This window comes from Pinus tabuliformis, chromosome 5_2, assembly GCF_031772625.1.
Source record: "Pinus tabuliformis cultivar Carrire ecotype Pingquan chromosome 5_2, CPIR1, whole genome shotgun sequence".
NCBI lineage: Eukaryota > Viridiplantae > Streptophyta > Pinopsida > Pinales > Pinaceae > Pinus > Pinus tabuliformis.
The window spans coordinates 1032778198-1032784664 of NC_142306.1; the positions used below are offsets into that span (position 1 = coordinate 1032778198).

Below are 6467 nucleotides of genomic sequence, written 5' to 3' on the forward strand. Positions count from 1 at the left end.
ATTTGAGAGAGATGTTGCAAGTTTCCAGGTGTGTTACATTGGTGAAGAATGAGAACATGTTGCAAGATTATGTGCGGAAGCAGGGGATATTTAATGTGTGTTCAAATGGCTACAATCCACTTAAACCTTGTATGCCGGTGGAGTCCTGGTGAGTTTGAGATTTACAGAGATTCATGGTGTGGCAAATCCTTCAGATGGTTCGTAGTGCATGCATTAAGCATCAAATTCTTTTACAAGTTCTTTTGGTTCACGGTATTATTTTAATGAAATACCTCAAGTTACTTACCATGTTATCATGATTCAACCTGAGGAGATGTTTACTGTGAGCAACAGTTCTTTGTCAGAATTTGGTGTTCTGGGTTTTGAATTGGGTTATTCAATGGAGAATCCCAATTCATTAGTCCTGTGGGAAGTTCAGTTTGGTAATTTTGCAAATGGCACCCAAGTCATTTTTGATCAGCTCATAAGCAGTGGGGAATCAAAATGGCTTCGCCAATCTGGACTTTTTGTTTTTCTTCCTCATGGATATGATGGCCAGGGTCCAGAGCATTCTAGTGCAAGATTAGAGCGGTTTCTCCAGATGAGTGATGACAATCCTTTTGTGGTTTCTGAGATGGATCCTACATTACGCACCCAAATTCAGCAGTGTAACTGGCAAATTGTAAAGGTGACAACTCCTGCCAACTATTTTCATGCTCTTTGTTGCCAGATAAATCGGAATTTCCGTAAACCTTTGATTGTCATGTCTCCAAAGAATCTTCTTCGGCACAAGGACTGCAAATCAAATCTGTCTGAATTTGATGACATGCAAGGTCATCCCGAATTCGACAAGCAGGGAACCCGATTTATATGTCTCATTAAGGATCAGAATGATCACTCTGGAAAGATTTATTACGAGCTGGATGAGGAAAGACAGAGACTTCAAAGGGAAGATGTCGCTATTTGTCGGGTTGAGCAACTATGCCCATTCCCATATGATCTGGTCCAACGGGAGTTGAATCGATATTCAAATGCGGAGATTGTTTGGTGCCAGGAAGAGCCTATGAACATTTTGGCACAATCGTAAAATTCTGGGGCAAGTAAATCCACGAAATCAAGGAGATAGCATCCGGGCAGTTGGCGGTGTTGCTGCAATTCTTGCACTTGCGCATCCAGCAAAATAAAAGGCTCATTCTCCGCATCTTTTCTGTCGGTGTTGTGGGTGAAATGGACAAACTCCAAGAAAAAGTTTTTAGAAAGCAGAGAGACACGTAGCCCAAACAGAGAAGGATTTGACACCTAGCTGTATCATTGGACCGCCTGGAGGCTCGAGCATGTGTTTTCGAGATTTGCAAGATGTGATCAATAGATGAATCAGCTTAGATCTTTTCGACTCCATCTTCATTCAACATAAGCTCGAGCTCATCATGTCGGCCCGCAGAAGAACTCTGTTAAAGGTTGTCATCCTTGGCAATAGCAGGGTTGGTAAAAACTCGCTGATGAATCAATATGTAAATAAGAGTTTCAGTATGAGGATAGATTGTTCACGTTGCAGATATGGGATACCGCTGGCCAGGAAGGTTTTCAGAGCTTTGGTGCTGCCTTCTACCGTGGTGCCGATTGCTAAATTCTTGGTTTACGATGCTAATGTGCTAAAATCATTTGATAACCAACCATTTGCAGTTGTCAAGGAGCTGGTGCGAGAAATAGAAATTTCACATTGGGGAAATGTTCAGATAACTGAAAATTATCATCTTTTTCATGGTGGTGCTCGAATCAAAGGTGGCTTTTCAAGGATTGAATACCAAGCAAGACCCAATGCTAGAGGTGCATCATCTTTTAAGAGTCTAGTGGCAAGACTGCCACCTCGAGCACATTCGGTTTATTACCGAGATGAAATTGGGAATATTTCTACCTCACATTTGAACGCCGACTTTAGAAAAACAGAACTGGAAATTGAACCTCGATATCCTATGTTTGGAGGCTGGCAAGCCACTTTTACAATAGGCTACAACTTACCTCTACAAGATTTTCTCTTCCAAGCAGCTGATGGCAGGCGTTATCTTAATATTGCTTTTGCATCTTCATTCAGTGATGTGGTCATTGATAAACTTATTGTGAAGGTTGCACTGCCAGAAGGATCTAAAGATTCTTATGCTTCTGTTCCCTTTTCTGCAGACCAACATCCGGAGATAAAGTACTCCTATCTTGACACTATTGGAAGGAATGTTGTGGTACTATCAAAGAAGAATGTGATGCCTGAACATAATGTGTTCTTTCAGGTTTATTATAAATTTAGTACCATTTCAATGCTAGCAGAGCCACTGATGTTGGTCACCGGTTTCTTGATGCTACATTGAAAGATACTGCGAAGGAGCTGAAGTCTATACTTGATATCTTGCAGTCTTCCTCCCAAGCGTTGCATATTTTGCCCAAGGTAGAAGAGTTAATTCATAAAGAGAAAGAAAAGCAGGACAAGTTAATTCAGAAACATACTGTAGTAGTTGATAGCTACGATAAGAAGCTACCAAGTAAGGAGATTGACAGTCGCATATCTTCTCATGAGCAGAAGCTTATTGTTTTGAAACAAGAGGTAGATGAGTTGTTGCAGGCAGTTGATGAGATATAACTGATGTCCAGTTAGTCTGATAGGTATAAAGTTCACTGAGAGGAAGGTTTTCTTTTTTGTTATAATTGAGAATGAGCAGCTGTGCCGTTCTGAAAGTTTTTATTATGAGAGGATGACTTTTCTTCCTAGCTTTTAATGTTGCAGAATTTAAATAGTTCGTATGTGAGGAGTTTAGAGGAAGACTGTGTTTTTTTTAAATCACACAGCAGTTTCGTAGCGCGCTACGAAACTGCTGTAGGTGGCGTTTTCAAAGCAGACAAACAGTTTGGTGAGATGATCGGGAAATTTGAAAGGGAAACACCTGTCCATCAATACATCCTACAGCACATCCAAGATGTGGCAGTCCGCTCTATTTTGGTTAATTAAAGGTTAAAAGCATACTCCTTTGGATTCGAATATGTTGAGGCAAACCAAGGACCGACAAGCAGGAACAGTTTCCTATATTTCAGGGTGTTGGAAAACATGTTATATTAAAGGCCAGCAAGCAACTGCAGACACCTGTCACAGCCAAACTAAAAGAAGCCATTTGTCAGAGGATGAGCCTATTCTTTCCTTTTTCTCGTAGGAGCACCATCTTGGTTGTAATAAATGCCATTTCCAGCATGATGTAGAATTAGAGTTTTAATTGTTTTAGGACTCTTTGTTACAGCTCAATACTTTATGTATTTAATGAGTTTGTTTAAAAATAGATAAGAGTAGTTAATGATAGGTCATCGAGCTCCCCTCATGATTGAGGAGGAGACTCGAAGTAGTTAAGTATGTTTTCCTATATATAGTGAAAGCTCTGATGTAATTGGGGTTGGAGATTTATGAAAAAAACAGAGTTTTTATATCAGCTTATGTAAAAGACTTTTGACAGTAATACAAAGATTACTTTTTCTTCCCAAGATTCATCTTGTGTTCAATGCTCAGAATATATGTGGTTTTGTCTTTATCCTTTATGTTTTACAGCTCACTAAATACGCAATCACTCTGAATTCACCTAGTGCTCAGACTTCCTGTGTATATTTATGAGTTGAGGTTCCTTTTGAGAAATGTTCTGAGTGTTTAAACATTATATGCCTTGGCTTCCATGATTGAGTAGTTAATAGTTTACTGCAGAGGTGTTTGACTCCATGAGCCCAATGGAAGAGGTGTTATTTTGTTGTTCCAACCAGCTTATTTTCATGTACTGTTTGAAGAGTTAGCCATCTTTTCTTGTTAATGATTCATATCAAAAATCTGTGAGAGAGCCCTCTCTGACTAAGGAGGCTAAGCCTTAGTCTAAATCCTGGTTTGAAATAGTTGCATGAGATCTTACTAAGTAGCATCCCTTAGTACACGATTTTGTGATAACAAGAAGAATCAAGTATAGGCTTGCCACCTATGATCATTTTAGCATTCCAGAAATTGAAAAACATGCTAACCAACTAGAATGGAGGGAAGGCACCTTAGTGGAGGATTATTCTGAAGAAGAATTAGCAGAAAGAGCCATTAAAACTTTAGAAAAGGCAGTTGACTTGGAATATTTTGGACAGGTTTGGTCTTCAGGCCCTCAGCATCTTGGAGAAGCTGCCTCTTCATCCACCGTTCCCCAGCAGCCTGCCAAAACAACTGATCAAGCAGCAGACATGGCTAAAGGCAAAACAGTGCAGCAAGAAGAGTCACCTCCAAATGTGGAACAACAAGTAGAGCAGCAGGAATGTACAACCAAGGAACCTGCCTCCACAGAACAGCAAACACAAGAGAAAATCCCTCCAAGGCAGGAGGTAATAGTTGAATCCTCAATATTACAAACACCTGCTAATGAGGAAAGAACAAGGAAAAGGGATAGGCAAGAGGACACTCCTCTTACTACTTCAACGGACCAGCAAGGCGAAAAAAGACAGAGGCTAAATCCTTTTTTAGAGGAGGAATTACCAGAGAGACCAATTGATAATATGCCCCCTCCTAGCATTGAAACATCGGCCAGCTCCTTACAGCAAGGACAGGACATGCCACCTGGGGCAGAGGTGAGCTCTTCAAGGCAGCGATCTAAGGCAGACTCTAGCATCAAGCAGCAGTTCATAGATATCAAGAAAAGGAATGAGCCCCTCAAACACCAAATCTACAACCAACTCTTGAAAATGGCACCAACTAATCAGCAGAGATTAATGTCTGCTTATGACCTTCAAGAATAAAAAATGACTCTTAGTCATTTTAGGCCTACTATGCAGCAACCTCAAACAGCTGCCGATTATATCAGAACTAATCTGGAAATTTTTGCCAAAGACATCCACCCCTTGGATCAGATTGAGCTACACAGGAAAACCGGGGAGATGCTCTATTCCACTTTAGCTGATAAGACCCTACTGGCACACCAATTACAAAATTCTTTACACAATACTGCTGCCCAGCTTGAATTAGAAAAAGCATCATCTCAAGCCAAGGACAACAGAATCAAGTCCTTGGAAGAGATCATTATAGAGTTGGGTCATGATCCAAAGGACCCCAGGGGTGTGCAGGCACTGTTAAAGAAAAGAGATGAAGACATAGCAGCTATGAGAAAGCATATCAAGCTGCCAGCTACCCTTCACCCTCAAACTAGAGAAGTGGCAGAGCAAAAGAAGGATCAGGATGCGGTGGCTTTACTCCTAAGTTTATACAAAAGATTGATGGAAACAGAGAGTGCATTGGAGGTATCATTGAAAACAAGACAAGCTGAATTACCAATGCAGCCAGCATAGACATCTGCAGCAGGTCCTCCCACCGGACAAACATCAGAGGCAGGCCCTTCAACATCAACACCATCTATAGGAATATCAATGCCAGCAACAACACCAGAACAGGGACCCAGCCTAAGCATGCAGAACATGATGAAGGAGCTTGAGGCTTTAGAAGCACAGATGGCTGAACTACAAGAGACCCAGGATAAATTGGCTGCCATTGAAGAAAAGTATGATAAATCAAAGCAGAGTGTAGCTGAAAAAACAAGAGAGGTAAGGGCTCTTGAGAAGAGAATAAAGGAACTGGAGAAAGAGCTCTCTCTTGATAAGGTTGTAGTTGAAATCAAGAAAATCCTGTGGGCCAACATTGGTCAATCTATTACAGACCAGTGGCAATATATTGAAACTATCCATGAACATATGGATCTCATAGGCAGAGCCCAAAAAGAAAGTCAAAGAGCAAGAGCATCTCTAGGCAATATGCCTGAAATAGCCAATAGGATGATCAATGTCCTTAACAATCGCACTGGACCCCAGCTGGCAGCAATGGGTATCACTAACAGAACTGATACCATATTACTAGTAAAGAGATTGCTTACCTTGAGAAATCATGTACAGACATTGGATAGAAGGTGTCAAGAAATGCAGACAGAGGTGAACAAATTCATTGATAAAATTACAGCATTACATAACAGAGGTCTTCCCAGCTTGGTAACCAGTGCAGGAAGGTTACTGTCTCATGAAAACTATGCTAAAAGAGTCAATACATATGCCACAAACCAGATCACTGCATCAGCAAGTGCCCCAGAGGAAACAGGGCCTCCATCTGGGCAGAGTCTCTATGACAAACTAGAGAATTTGTTTTTTATTATGAATGAGATTAGACATCTTTTTGAAGTGCCTCCAAACTATTACAAATATACTGAGGCAGATGAGACTTTTGGCATAATCCTAAGACACCAATTGCCTACACAGGAATGGTGGACGGGCATGATACAAACACTGCTGTGAAGAAACAGGTTTTTCACCAAATTTTTGTATATCGATCACAAGTCAGCATTTTCAGAAAATTAATATATTTGCTCTGACTGGGAAAGGAGTAGAAAAGGCCAACTCAGCAATCAAGTTTGACCACCAAAGCAGGACCGACAGATGCAGATAACGGGGCTGAGATA

The 6467-nt window shown here is 40.8% G+C and overlaps 2 pseudogenes; both read left to right on the top strand.

The window, feature by feature from the left end:
* Positions 1-295: 295 nt before the first annotated feature.
* On the top strand, positions 296-1066 carry LOC149162762 (uncharacterized; annotated as a pseudogene).
* A 340-nt stretch (positions 1067-1406) lies between these two features.
* LOC149162763 (dolichyl-diphosphooligosaccharide--protein glycosyltransferase subunit 1A pseudogene) lies at positions 1407-2339 on the top strand (annotated as a pseudogene).
* The last annotated feature ends 4128 nt before the right edge of the window (positions 2340-6467 follow it).